A 15,722-nucleotide genomic window follows, 5' to 3' on the forward strand; every position below is an offset into this window, starting at 1 on the left:
CTTCCCTCCTTCCCTCCTTCCCTCCTTCCCTCCTTCCCTCCTTCCCTCCTTCCCTCCTTCCCTCCTTCCCTCCTTCCCTCCTTCCCTCCTCCCTCCTCCCTCCCTCCCTCCCTCCCACCCTCCCTCCCTTCCTTCCCTTCCACCTCCATATTCGTACCTTTCCTTTCCCGCTGCGCATGACCGGAAGCAGGGGGTACTGGCACACAGCTGTTGGAAGATTGAACAGTATACTATACTGCCAGTATAAGTAAATTGCCAGCGGGGAGGGAGGGGGATGGTCATGGGATCCCTACGATCATCTTTCCGGGGGCCTTTGTCGCTAATACTTGTAGACATACGGCATATCAAAGACTAGAGATCATCGGTGACCGCCTAGTCCGCCTACCGTTAGATCCACCGCTGGTTCATGACGGTTTTTTTTTTGTGGAGGTGCATCCTTCCCCCTGCCTGCTTCGTATGCACCGGGCAGGAGACAGTGTGGCAGTATGCAAGTTGCACACTGGATAGGAGCGGGCCCGCGGCACTGCCAACATTCCGCACATCTGCATGCCCGTCGTGGGTTCTCGCGTATGAACCATCCGCCGTAGCAAGGGGTTAGTCACCGGCTCCGGCTACGTGGTACTCAAGTCCTGAAAAGGCCGGCATGATCGCGTTGGCTATTACGCTAATAATAATAAAAAGAACTTAGCATAGCAGTCCACACCCGGGTAAGAGTTTGTCTTGACTTTGTTGCTGCCGGGCTACCGCTGTGACGCGACAAATGCACGGAATGCACTCGACCAAAACATGAACCTACCGATCCGAACCCATTCCAAGGTAGTGCCGGTCGCACGGCGTCATGATACCGACTCAAAACCAACAAGCCACCAGATTCTGGACGGACAGGTGCAGTATCATACGCGCACCGTAATAAACCAAACCAGAATTCTCTTTTGTATGAATTCAATTCAAGTTTTGTATCCACTTGCGTCCGCTAGCGGAATTGGAAAGAAATGTGTAACATATCACATGCACGTTTGCTTCGATCGTTTGTCTTTTTAATACCCCCAACAGCAGAACCGGTCGCAAAGATGGTGGTGCCAATTAAATGGTTGTATTGTCTCCTAGGTAGCGGTAATCGACCGGGCGGCGTACAGTGCGTTTTCTGAGAATGCATGGAGTGTGTAGACGCAGCCGGTGACAATGCACGCATCAGAATCAAACAGTTTTGGGGTTCCCGCACGCACACACACACACACGCGCATGCACGCATGCACGCGCGTACGCGAGAACGCACACCCGAACGCGCGTACACGCACGATCGATTTCCGCTACCTTATCGGTAGAATTGCTGGCTTAACTTGTAGCGCATCCTCATCCAAAGCACCGGGAGGGGAGGGGGATCGCGGCTTGATAGAGTGGACAATCACTTTCCCCGCGCTGTATGTGTGTCCGTGTGTCGTGGCCAGAAAACTCGAGACAAATTCCGGCACATTGAAAAAAAAAATATTTTTTATTGCCACTATACACCGTGCTACATGATGTTTAGAAGGTCGTTGAAGCATCAAACATGTTCAGATTTTTTAAAAATATTAGATCAGTGGGCCTCATCGCGAACGAAAGTCGATAACGGAGTGGATAATTTAGCCGATCGGTTAGCAAAATTCCAATGTTATCCAATTGCGTTTTCTCAATCAGAATCTTCGCTAACCGATCGGTTTGGCAGTGGAGTGGAATGGTGTTTGCCGCCATAGCAACGTGGTTAAAAAGTCGAGCAGTGGGATATGCAGTTGAAAACTTCATATAAAAAAAACCATTTCAGTCGGATAGCCATATCTACTGCTCCACCCCAGTTGATATAACAGTGAAAAACTAAATAATATTAAAAACCATGTTTCACAGCTCGCAAAAAAGGATTTTTTATCGCTGTTTGAGTTATTTAAGATGTTTTATCACTCGATTTAGCTAAAATATTATTTGTTAGTAAATATAAATTTACCTGTTTTTTTTAAAAAATCAAAACACATAAATTTAGGTTTATAACAGGTATCTAGTTTTTATAGTTCAAGCTAAGAAATAAGAAACAAAAAAAATCCTTTTCTGCTAATCCTTCTCTTTTATCCAACCTTATATTATGGCCTTATGGCATGTTAGAATCGGTTCCGACACGCAACGAGATTGGGAAGACCAGTATTATCACTAGGTACAAGAAATTATAAGCAACTCATATCCGTTGGAGCGGCGAGTTCCGGTCGGAATCGTTTGCGTTGTTTTGCACCTATCGAAGGTGTTATGTCTACTTGTACCTTCCGGACCATCCCCAAAAACTCAGGGTCGCTTATGGAAGGGTACAGCCCGGGAGTGTTCGGATTGACACACACATCGCTATGTTCCACGCCTCGTGACAAACGTGTCACCCAATGAATTTTTTTGTTCATCCATTTAAACGAATATGTACGCTTGAATAGCTTCTCTTCTGAATCACATACATTACAATTTTAACGTAGTTATTTTATTTTTATCAAATCTGACGCAATCATCATCGTACGTGTGGAAGCACACTCATTGTCGTATCAAGCTCGCCAGTCTTCAGTGGACGATCCTTGTTCAAGGCATGGAAACGATCGTCCCAGGTGTTGTGCAGGGAGAGGGGGTGGGGGGAGATTTCATCTCTTGGCTTTGAATCAAATACACTTTAATTTTTTTCTTGGGGGAGTGGGGGGTATTGGTCGGAATCCCCCATATATGGGCCCCTGTAGTCTTTGAGTCTCTTCGTCCATGGAGCCTCTATCGTTCATGGAGGTCCACGATGAGACTACTGTACACACCATATATGCTGGACTTTATATCCACGGAGCCTCCTGCGGCCAATCAGTCCGCTTACGGTTAAATCCGCAATTGCGGAGAGGGCGTAGTAGGTTTAAATTTAAGTGGCCAGATGACTTGGAGGCGTCAGTCATTAAGGCCAGGATAATGGACTGGCGAGGGCGAGAGACCGTGAGCGGTTTCGGACACTCCTTATTGCACGGAATAAGTGTACCGCGTTGTTTCAATATAGTTTTGCACGAGGGCGTAAAATAAGGACGTTCACGGAATCAACGTTCGCGGTGGCTGGATTTGATGGACGCACATGGTATATGGCACAGGACAAGCGTCAGTGAAGGTGGCAAGCTCAGAAAGGATTCAAACCTCGTCCTCCAGTTCATACGCTTTTATTTCATCTAGACTTGTTGAGGCAAACACCCGTTTTACGCTTTTCCCGGATCGTTTGAACAGGCCTACAGTCGGTAATGTCTAAGGCCACTTCTGGTGTGGATTCTTCACAAGATGGTCCGTAAATAATCAAAATTTACTATTTTATTCATTCCGCAAAACAACAACTCTAAATGTAAACAAAAGTGTGATTGACAGATAGGCAAAATCAATGGCTACTCGAATCGGAAAGAGTTATCCACCGGTGGAGAAATTATCCACCGGTGGAGAAAATTATCCACCGGTGGAAAATAAATTCCACCGGTGGATTCGAGCAACTTAACCGATCGGATAATTTTTATCGACTTTCGTTCGCGATGAGGCCCAGTGTTAGACGTTCTCGTACGCTTGTTTGAAATTGGCTTCTTCACGCTCGATTGGCACGGGCATTAAATGGCCTCATCAGCAGCGGCACGAAATAAAATAAACCATCAATACACCGATAACACTTTAAATCCCAAAATGAACCAGCTTCTCCCCCATCGTCAAGGTCACACACGAATAAATAAATGCTAACACCCACCAATTACAATACACAACCGCAATGTACATATACACCAACGCATACACACAATCAGCTGACGGCGAAAGGCACGGGCTGAAGCGCAAGTATAAGGCAAGGCAGGGAGGGGAGTTAGAGGAAGAGGAGGAGGAAGGAATGGGCGCCAATATTTTTGAATTTTTCGGCCGTTGTTTTTGCTCCACCGTCTGAAATAGTTCATCCATTCCTTCAACAGATGGCGCTCGTTCCGCACCTAAAAACTGCAATAAATACGCTGGCTATCGTAGTTTTGGCTGAAGTCTAGCGTATTTTTTTGCGTATTTTTTGACACAAAACGACGCCAAAAACTACACAGAAAACTGCTCGAATTTGCGCAGCGGGAGGCATGATAAAATTCTCTGAACGCCTTGATTTCTTCCGTCGCTTTGCGCAGCGGGCGCTATGAACCAAATCTAAACTACAGTGAACCCTCTCTTATTTGAGAGGCGATGGGACTGTCGAATAAGAGGGGTTTTCAAATTACAGAGGTGAAAAGTGAATGAAAGGTCCATCCACACAAGAAAGAGACCTAAAGGCCGGGCTACATTGATCGCCCAAGCGCCACAGATTAAGCTTAAACGACTGGAAAATTGAATATCCATAGTAAAAAAATGAAAGCTCCACAGCTTCATTGGTTTGATCAATAGATGGCGTATTACAACTCATCATTATATTGCTATCCTTTTCTCGCGATGTGTTTCGACAAGTTTCATCTTATCATGACCTATATAGCCTTCTAACTTTTTGAGCAAAAATCTATATGAATGGTCGTGTGGTCAGATACGTGGGTATCAACACCAACGACCATTACTCAAATCTCACTTGCTTCAGTGCGGGTGGTTTCCGTTCGAGTTTAGTATTTAAACAATCGTATCGCCGTTCTAGTTCTAGCGATGCATAACTTCAATGCGAAACCATACAACAGTACAGAAGAAATGAGAAAGCTCTCCTCCAAGCGATGAAGCTCAACTGGTTGGGGTATCCCACCAACAGAGAGCGCCACCATCTTTTTCGCTATTTTTAGAATGCATGAGTCGTTTGCCGTCTGCTAAACGAAGTCTTTCTATATTCCGTTTAGGTAGAGAACTTGAGTCGTTTAGAAGCCGTTTAGTGGTCGTTTAGTGGATTTGTGGCACTTGGGCGTACTCCGTAGTGTAATTTTTGTGAACGCGTACGCCATCTAGCGGTGGCGGGTTGAAGCTACATGCTGATATAATTTATCTGTCAAAAAACGTTTTGGGTCGAGGAGGCTATAATTTTACCCAATGATGGATAGATGTTGGAAGATGGGGAAAAATGTTGCCCAGCGCTTTGTATCAATGACGATTTGTCCAACAACAACAATTAACGGCCTACTTTGTTTGCAATTTATAGGCGTATATCAACATTTAAAACGGCATACAAGAAGCCTGTTCAAAACTTGATGTAACACCAAGCATGAATAATTTTGACACTTAAATTATACTGACATCTAGCTTGCGCTGGTCGCCGCCAGATGCGCTAGTGAAAATAAAAATTACACTTGCGAGTACGATCAATGTACACACTTAAAAATATTTCACGACCTCGGTTAAAAAAACTGCCGAAATCCGTCGGCTCTTTCGATTCTTGCTGATATGTCAGTTGAAAAAACCCAGTAGCCGAAAATCAGTACCATTTAAAACTGAAATATCAGTTAAATAAATATTTGAACCGAAACTCGGCAACACAACATGCCGAGCACATACGTTAACACTGCTGTCACTGAGATAATCCGTCAAAATAACCGAGATTTCAGCTTTACTACTTGGATTAGCCGAGGCTCGGTATTCTATCTGTCATTCGCCATTCTGTTAATCTCGTGCTAATGAAACGAACACCTTTCGGAGTGATGTTGTGATGTAAAATAAAAAAAATAAAAAAAAAGTGAAAATGAGTCTCTCAGCGTGAAAAAACGAGAATCAGTAGCGTGCGATCGAGCACAGGTATGGAGCGGGATTGGGGCTAGGAAACTCCATCAGCGCACGCAACCGGTGCTCTTCAGAGCGTCGCTCGGAGCAGTCCCTATTCAAGGATCAGATGTGGAAGCTAATCCGGTTGGTTCAACCTTTGCCAGACCGTTCAAACTTCCAGGATTCATTTCCGGTCACCTACACGAGGTAAGTATCAACACTCGATCACATGAAATCTAAAAAGGGTTCACTCAGACTTGTTTCACTCTGCCCGCTTTACAGAACCGTGCCTGTACCAGTGCCCGCTCCTTGTCCGGCTCATTTTCCTGTACCGGTACCACATCCAAACGCTGTACCCCATCCGGCGGTTGAATCGGCGCCTGTCCCAACACTTTCCATCACATCAAAAAACCCCATTTGATACGCAAATAAAATCACTAAAATAAAAATAAAATGTTTTTATATTTAGCCGAAATCTCGATTTGCTCTAACCGAAATTCTCGGTTAAACGTAAACGTCAAAACAAAATGAAATTAACCGAGATGTCGGCAACAGAAATTTAACCGAGATCTTTGCCGAGATCTCAGTTGTGCAGATCTCGGCAAAAATTAACCGAGATTCGGCAAAAATTTTTAAGAGTGTAGCCCGGCCTTAACATTTAGTATGCAGCCTTAACTGTTGCTATAGGAAACTGCGAACACGATTGCCAATTTGAGCATACATCATTCAATAACCATGGGAACACCATACACAAATAAGAGGGACACAGATTTCAGAGGTTTTCCAAATTAGAGGAACAAAAATGTACTGGAAATCAAGGGACTGTGCAAAATGTTCAAATAAGAGAGGTTTTTCAAATTGGAGAGGTGTCAAATAAGAGAGGGTTCACTGTATCTCCTTTAAATAAATGATAGTTGTTATTTTCTCGTGCTGTTCCTCATGGGACAGATTAGCTTCTACGACAACCCCCCCCCCCCCCCCGCTCAACACTTCAAAGCCTGCCGAAAACTACCGAAATAATCTTAAACTCCTACCGAAAACTACCGATAAATTTTTGATGCGCCTACCGAAAACCGCAAAAATAATCTGGGCACTCTGCCGACAAACCCTTTCTAAACTCCGACAGATTGGAACAGTACACACAAAGTGTTTCAATGAAGCCTCATTAGCCGGCGCTCTGGCATCAATCGAGCAGGACATCGAATATGTAAAATGTATGGAATTTGACAGGTTCGAAACGAGGTTTGTCTTATTTGTTCCTTATTATATCCTCTATATCCTTACATCGGATATAGAGAATCTCATTCCTGTGAAACAGCTCTGAACCTTGTACTTGAGAAGTGGAAACCAAACTTTAACAAAAAACATATAACATTAGCTGTCTTTTTAGATTTGAAAAGAGTATTTGAAACAATATCGAGACCTTTGTTAATCAATGCCTTAAAAAACTTCGGTATTGTGGGACAAGAACTTGATTGGTTTAAAAATTATTTAGAAGGAAGAACTCAGAGAACTCGTTTTAAAACCACAACATCGGAATCTCTTGAAAACTCATTGGGAGTCCCCCAAGGAAGTGTGCTTGGTCCTATTTTGTTTATTATGTATATAAATGACATGAAAAATGTATTAAAATTTTGTGATATTAATCTCTTTGCTGACGACACGGTGGTCTTTCTCTCTTGTAGCTCTGTAAAAGAAGCAACAACGAAGCTGAATGAGGATCTGGCCTCGCTAGATCAATGGTTGAAGTACAAACAATTGAAATAAAATGCAAAAAAAAAATCTAAAATGTTAGTGCTGTCCCGTACCAAGACCCTCTTTGACTTACAGATCAATATTGATGACGAGGCCATAGAGAGAGTTAAAGAAATAAAATATCTTGGAGTCACAATAGATGAAGAACTGAAATTTAAAAGCCACATTGATAATATCATTAAGAAAATGGCGAAAAAATGTGGGATTATTTGTCGACTAAAAAAAGATTTAAGTGTTTTTGCAAAGATACAGCTTTACAAGTTTTGTGTTTTGAACTTTTGTTCTTAAATATTTTATTACACTCATACAACATACAAAATAAATAAGATACACAATACACAATACACTTTAAAATAACAAGTGCGGTGGCCGCGCACCAGCCGCACCGACGCCTCTGCCGAGAGCTCCTGCTCGATCGGCTCGCAAACACACTCTGCCTGTATGGCGCTCGGCCACACTAAGCCTTGCGCTGCTTAGTGTGTGCGACAGTGTACGTGACACACTGTCGTCCCCCTGGACGACCTGGCAGCGCAACTGCCACGGCAAGTCCAGGGGTCGGCACGGCTGCCCACAACATCTCCCCCTTTTAATACCGAAGGGCTCGAACCGACGCGGGGGTATTCCACCAAGGGAATACCGGCGTGGTGAACCCTTCCGGCCGATGCTGCCAAGATGTGGGGACCCCGATGTTGCCGCGCTGAGCAGCGCTTGCTGCTGCTCTCGGCCCTCACCACGATGGCGATAACGTAGCGGTGATGATGATGCTGATGATTCTGCTGTGCCGCTCCCTGGGACGGCGGCGATAGTGTGACGGTGATGATGATGACGATGATGATGACGATGATGATGATGCCGCGATGTCGATGACGATGATGATGGTGCCGCGATGATGATTACGATGATGGTGATGATCCTTGCCCCAGGGCAGCAGCGATGTATTTTTTTTTTCGATGACGGGCGGCAGAGATGAAAATACTCGGGCGGCATGGTTCCTCGCTCTCCTACGATGCTTTGGCTGCAGCCGGGGAAAAATGTGTGTCCCGTTGCAACGGGGCTGCAGCCAGGGCGGCATAGCTCATCGCCCTTCATTTATGCTGAGGCTGCAGTCGGGGCGCAATTGGTGACGCCCGTTCGACTACAGCCAGGTCGAAAACTTTCGCACCGATGTGGGGCTGCTGTGTTGCAGCCGATGCAACCTGTGCTTTGCTGATCCTTGTGTGCTGCCGAGGCGGAATGTTACGTCGCCGTGGTGAGAGGCAGGGCTCGAGCCGCGGCGGAATTGCTGCCTCGCCGATGATGTGCTGAGCTCGAGCCGGGGCGGTATTGCTCGTCGCCGATGGATCCTTGTTGTGCTGCCGAGGCGGAATGTTACGTCGCCGTGATGTGAGGCAGGGCTCGAGCCGCGGCGGAATTTGTGCCTCGCCGATGATGTGCTGAGCTCGAGCCGGGCGGTATTGCTCGTCGCCGATGAATCCTTGCACTGCTGCTGTTCCAGCTGGGCGGAATGCGTCCTCGCCCGATGAAACCTGGGGCTGCAGCATGGGCGGATGTGACGCCCATCCGAATGTTCCAGCAGCAAGGCGGAAAGCTGCCTCGCCTGTGGTGCTGCTGGCGTTGCTGGGGCTGCAGCCCGACGACCTCCCTTGTCGCCGAGAGTGTGTGCTCGGCTGCCCCTGTGGTCGCCAATGATGGGACGGCAGCCGGGGCCTCGGTGTTGGCGGCGGTGGCGACCTAAACCGTTCGCGGTGTCCCGCAAGCACGGGGACCGGTGCCAACGCGATGGCCATTGCGATGATGCAGCAACAGCGAGATGGGCCCGATCGCGATGGCGTCCGCGGGTTCTTGTAGGATCCCTCTTACGCAGGAGGATCCCATCCTCGTCGCCTCTTTTATGAACTGCTCTTTGCACTTATTATTTTATTTATACATACTAAAACTTTACATAATAAATAATAATAGAACGTACAACACTTTAAAACGTACAATTGCGGTGGCCGCGCACCAGCCGCACCGAGCGCCCCTGCCGAGAGCTCCTGCTCGATCGGCTCGCTAACACACTCTGCCTGTATGGCGCTCGGCACACACTAAGCCTTGCGCTGCTTAGTGTGTGCGACAGTGTGCGTGTACACTGTCGTCCTCCTGGACGTTGACCGGTGGCAGCGCAACTGCCACGGCAAGTCCAGGGGTCGGCACGGCTGCCCACAACATTTGCTTAATTACTAACTTACAACAACACAATTATCGATAAGATACAATCGTTCCTCTCAATACTATATCGGGGTAAGAGGTGGGACTCATCATCATCATCATCGTCATCATTTGTTATTTCGCTCGTACTTTATAGCTGATTTGGGGATGTTTAACGAAAAATCGTTCCGATGTCGTAATTTCTGGCTGATTAGGAGATACAAAGTACTTTACCGATCTATGGCGCTTTTTAACAAGCACGCCGTACGCAGTGGAACCTTGTGGCTGGTTAGCCTGATGTATTTGAATTACGAAGGAACTTGAAGGCTTGTTAAGAAGGTGTGCCGAACTTGGTGGAACTTCATAGCTTTTTAATGCATCGGTACAAGGTGGCTCTTGTCAAAGTGTCTAAGACTGGCGCAATCAAACATCACCCAAGCGAAAAACGATCAAGTATATTCATTCGTTGTTAGGCAGTGTGTTAGATCATCATCAGGAAGTTTGTGATCTAGGTGTTACACTGTACTCTAGTTTAAATTTCCATTTATACGTTGACAACATTGTTAACAAGGCATACAAGATGCTAGGTTTTATCTTTCGACAATTCCGATAATGTCTTATGTCTTAAGTCTTATGTCGTTGTTTACTTGTCTTTTGTGCTGGTGATGTACTGCTCAGTACTTTGGTTCCCGAATTGCACTACGATGCTCAACACAATAGAGACAATACAACGGAAGTTTGCAAGACTTGCTTTATAATGCGACCAATTCAGAGGACTTACAACCATGCTAAGTTATCGTTCGCGTTGTTATGGGTTCTGCATGTTTAGGTTAGTGTAACGCATGCTTTAGTTTATCGCAAAACCGAAGCTAGGGAGTGCCTGCGCGAGGCACGTATAAGTAGTGGCAATGTGGTAACGGCTCTCTCTCGTTTGATCGACACCGAAGTGATCGGTTCGGCACACACACCATCCTGTTCTCTTACGTGGTGATTATAAAATACCGATAAACCCCGTAAACCCGTTGTAATTCGACGTTGTTTCTTCGAGAAGAGCAACATCTACGTGCCTTCGAGACCTCTTCGCTCTCATAATTTGCTTGGTGAGAGCAGGCATACCTTACACGGATACAATAAGCTGTTACCAGCTATGAAAAGGTAATTCAATACATGATCTTATCAATTTGATTTCAATTTAACGACCAACACATTTAAAGAATATTTTTTTAATTTCCAATTTTGGCGACACCGGATTAAGGCAGATTTTAGGGGAATAAGTTAGGGATTAGGTATTGAATACCTAAATAAATAAATTAAATTATGAAATAAATAAATTAAATTATTAATAAGTAAATAAATAAATAGTTAAACTTTATGAGTGGTCGAGGGATCATAACCCCCTCCCCCCCCCCTCCTCGCCAGCAAACATTATGGTGAGTTTGAAACAAAGCCAAATGCAATATCCCCCCCCCCCCCCCCCCCCCCCTTCGCTCGACACCAACAGGGAGCCTCAACTTCTTTTACCGCTTAGGGCCTAAATCCGCCACTGTCCTTCACGTGTGTTCACTATCCCCGAAAATGGTCTGTATTTCGTTGATGTTTTCCCAGCGAAAACCAGCGTGGTCGGGAGCTTTGGCATTAAAAAAAAAATCATAAATGTGTGCTGAAATATATCCTTTGACTCATTATCCGTGTTATTCGCATATCCGAAAGAGGTCGTGTTCCAATGAGCCTGAATAAACGGCGCTCCACTGCACAGTATGAACTTACTGGTTGAACTTCGATTCCCTGCCTACTGTTGAGTATGTGCTTTTTAGTTTGCACGTTTTTCCATATATTTTTTTGTGAAATTTGTTTCGGCAGGCCATTAGTTAATTCTAACCGAGTTTTCCACAAAAACGCATGCTTTTTAATTAAACTATCAGCCTTATATTGAGTGTCTAACTAGCAAATAGCATGCCAACTAAAAAGCATTCTGTTATGAACTGCTTTCTTTGACTTTATTTAAACACATATTAAACATACGATATAAATAAAATACATAATGAACAAACACTTTAAATCGTAGGCCGCGCGCCAGCCGCACCGAGCGCCACTGCCGAGAGCTCCTGCTCGATCGGCCTTCGTGCACACTCTGCTCGGCGCTCGGCACACACTAAGCCTTGCGCTGCTTAGTGTGTACGACAGTGTGCGTGTACACACTGTCGTCCCCCTGGACGTTGACCGGTGGCAGCGCAACTGCCACGGCAAGTCCAGCGGTCGGCACGCACGGCTGCCCACAACACATTCAACTATTGAATTCTGACTTTTCTTGCAATGTATTTCAACTGACTTGATCTAATCATGGCCTATCTACCCTTCAAACATTCCGAGCAAAAATCTATATGAATGGGCGTGTGGTCAGATACGCGGGTATCAACACCATCGACCATTACTCAAATCTCACTTGCTTCAGTTTTTTTTTATTATTCATTTTTTAGAGACTTTGACCTTGCATCAGTTTTAATGGTTCACTTTGGAGTTCAGTTTTTCAGCAATTAACGGTGTGCCAGTATCGTAGCAACTGCACGATCTACCAGAGCGATGGAGAGACGCGCGAGCTCGATACTGCGTTCATGGTGCTAGGTGCGATGCAGCAGAGAGTGATCGGGTGGTGGCCGTAACGAACGGATGTGCAGGTTGAGGCTTCGTGGCGGATTCTTCATCATGAGCATTATTTATGTGCATAGTCCGCACCTTAGGAGCACCGATGACGAGAAGGAGGCCTTCTATACGCAGCTGGAGAGGGAGTATGACCGTCATCCAAAACATTCAGCGCCCGCTGAACACAGCTTTCAGCTTCAGCTGACAAACGACAACGGCCTCAGGCTGATAAACTTTGCCCCTTTAAGCACATGAGCATCCGCAGCACCTTCTTCCAGTATACACGCCGCCATAGGTACACCTGGAGACACCCTAGCGGTAATTCAATGTCCCATAACGACCACATTCTGATTGACAGGAGGTACTTCACGGATCTTATCGACGTAAAAACTTATAGAGGCGCAAACATCGACTCGGACCATTTCCTAATCATGGTAAAGCTGCGCCACAAACTCTCCGTGGTTAACAACCAACGGAGTCAGCCCAGGCTCCACCTGGGCAGGTTGAAGTGTGTTGATTTGGCGGAGGGATACGCGATAGCGCTCGGGGAAGCGCTTCCGACCGGTTACAACATCGACGCGATGCCCCTCGGATCGGAACAAGCCATCAGCACTACATCCGAACACAAGATCGGCCGCTTACCACGTAGAGTGAAAAAGGAATGGTTCGACGAAGAGTGCAGACGAGCACTATCCGAGAAGAATGCAGCGCGCGCCCGCATGCTACGGCATGAAACCCGTCAGCACGTGGAGATCTACAGACGACTGAGGAAACAGCAAACCCTGCTCTTCCAGGCCAAGCAGCTCCGTTTTGAATAGTCAGACGAACAGCTGTTGTAGCAGCTAGCCCAGTCGGGGGACATCCGCTTGTACTACAGGAGATTGAATCGCTCCGTGCGAGTGTGCCGGGATGCCGAAGGAAATCTCCTTGTTGTGGACAGACCGCTGCCTCATCCTGAGGGCTCACTGTTGACAGCAGGTGACGTCCTCAGTGAGGATTGCGGCGCGAGAAGGACCAGCCGTCCTCTCCCCGCATTGCGTGTGTTGTGTTTGTATTATTTATTACCCGTGTTTATTGTATAACGATACCAAAGAGCTGTAAATATACATATGTTCTGTTTGTGCCGTACAACACTTATCATGAGCCATTTGTGCGGACACAACACTCCTGATGGACGAGCGGGAGGTAATCGAAAGGTGGAAATGCTACTGCGAAGGACAACCACCATAGTTGCAGCACAGCTCTTTTGACTCTACGGCTGATCCTCCAAATGTACCGAAAGCGCCAGATCCTAACGCACCACCTGTTCATCGACTTCAAAGCGGCCTACAACACCATAGACCGGAAGGAGCTATGGAGCATCATGCAGCGGTACCTCTTTCCTGGGAAGTTGATCCGGCTGTTAGATGCTGCCATGAACGGGGTACAATGCAAGGTGAGAGTATCGAACTTGACGACGGAATCGTTCGAATCTCATAGGGGTCTGAGGCAAGGTGACGGACTCTCTTGTCTGCTCTTCAACATAACCCTGGAAGGTGTCATTAGAAGCGCGGGGCTAAACAATGACATCTGTGACACGATCCTCTACCAGCCTCTCCAATTTCTTGGCTTCGCGGATGACATCGACATCATCGACAAGGAGCGACGCATCCTCCGGACCATCTTTGACGGTGTGTTCGAGCATGGAGCGTGGAGGAGAAGGATGAACCATGAGCTTGCTGAGTTGTACGGCGAACCGAGCATCCTGATGGAAGCGAAGGCTGACAGGATACGATGGCTGGGGTACGTTATAGGATGTCGGACTCATCGAGAAGGTGTTCGACAGCGATCGCCAGTTCCTGAACAGGGGCAGAAGACACAGCAAGCTCGATGGCTGAACCAGGAGAAGCGAGACCTGTCGGAGATCGGTCGGAGATCAACTAATCAAATAATCACTATATTTATTATCACTGTCCAAAACTCAACAACTGCTGTATTGTATAGGTAAACTAGAGAACAGAACCTATGCCAAATGATGTTGAAAATTCGATTATGATTCATTAAAACCAAAATAGCACAGTTTTTCATCGTTTAAAAATGCTAAATAAAAATAACACAACAATTGGAGCAAGAAAAACTACCATGTACCAATTGTTGTGCTATCTCATGTCTACAAGATTTGCTGTCGGATAGCAAAAAAAAACAGTTGTGTCATTTCGCGGGGAAAATCGACATTCTTGACGTTTAGATTTTCACTTACACTTTTACGTCGAACAAGGGATTGAATCAAATATTCTCAACCAGAGGCAGATTGAGTAGCAATTTAACTAGTGAGCGGGGGGGGGGTTCCATTTTCAGGACCCCTCCAGATCACGGGGCTCTACGCGGCTACTTGGTTTGCTTAGTCCGCCCCTCTAGAGGCCAATCCATGTTTCACTTCTGGCGACTGTCTCGGTAAATTACGTGCAACAAAATTATTATGCATCCCTGGTTTGTTTCTATTGTTGTACTTTGTGTTCTTCCGTGTTCTTTGAAAATCTTAGTATAAAATTGTTTCATTGCCCTTAAAGTGTAACACAACTGTGAGCCTTTATTTCACTTTCAATTCCGCGACGATACACACAGTAAGCCGAGCCAGAACTTTCTGATCTGCTCCGGCCGATCGCGGCTTTTTATATCCTCCTTGACCCTTGCGTGAAAGAGAAGAAATGTTCTCATCCTTGTTCCTCAGGAAAGTTCCAGAACCGTTCCCTGTCTCTAAATCTCGCAAACCGTTCACGGTCTCTGCACTACTCCCCCCTAAATTCGCGGAGTGAAAAATTTACTTTCCTATCTACTCTATTTAGTTGGTATGCTGGTTTAAGCCTATCAATCGATACGGACATTTGTTTACCATTTCTCTCTATCACAAAAAACTTCCTGAGTCTCTTTACCACGTCGTAAGACCCTTCATATGGAGGTTCGAGGCCTTCCCTAACCCTATCTATCCTGACATACACCTTGTTGCATGTTTCTAATTCCTTAGCTACGTAAACCTTTGTTTCTGTGACGCGAGGTGATGTCGGAGATACTTTGCTAAACGCGTTTCTAAGCCTGGCTAAGTAATCAGTAACATCAGGAATATTTCTGTCTGATGGTGAAACGAAATCTGCTGGTAACCGCAAATTCTGTCCGTAAACTAATTCGGCCGGAGCACATTTCAGATCTTCCTTATAGCTAACTCTGATTCCTAACAACACGAGAGGTAATCGTTCGGTCCATCGTTCAGAAATATCGTTAGCCATCAGTGAGCCTTTTAAGTGCCTGTGAAATCTCTCTACAAGACCATTGGATTGAGGATGGTATGCTGTAGTCGATATATGATGACTTCCTAATAGTTTAGCTAGCTCCATGAATAGTTTTGACTGGAATTGTCTACCTCTATCTGTTGTTATGTTAATAGGACAACCGAATCTTGA

The 15,722-nt window shown here is 45.9% G+C and overlaps 1 long non-coding RNA gene across 1 annotated transcript; it reads left to right on the plus strand.

Moving 5' to 3' along the window:
- Positions 1–5,242: 5,242 nt before the first annotated feature.
- On the plus strand, positions 5,243–6,157 carry LOC133393236 (uncharacterized). The gene is made up of 2 exons (XR_009766035.1): positions 5,243–5,910; positions 5,986–6,157. It is a non-coding gene; the product is annotated as an uncharacterized LOC133393236 (long non-coding RNA).
- The last annotated feature ends 9,565 nt before the right edge of the window (positions 6,158–15,722 follow it).

Source organism: Anopheles gambiae, chromosome 3 (assembly GCF_943734735.2).
Source record: "Anopheles gambiae chromosome 3, idAnoGambNW_F1_1, whole genome shotgun sequence".
Lineage (NCBI taxonomy): Eukaryota > Metazoa > Arthropoda > Insecta > Diptera > Culicidae > Anopheles > Anopheles gambiae.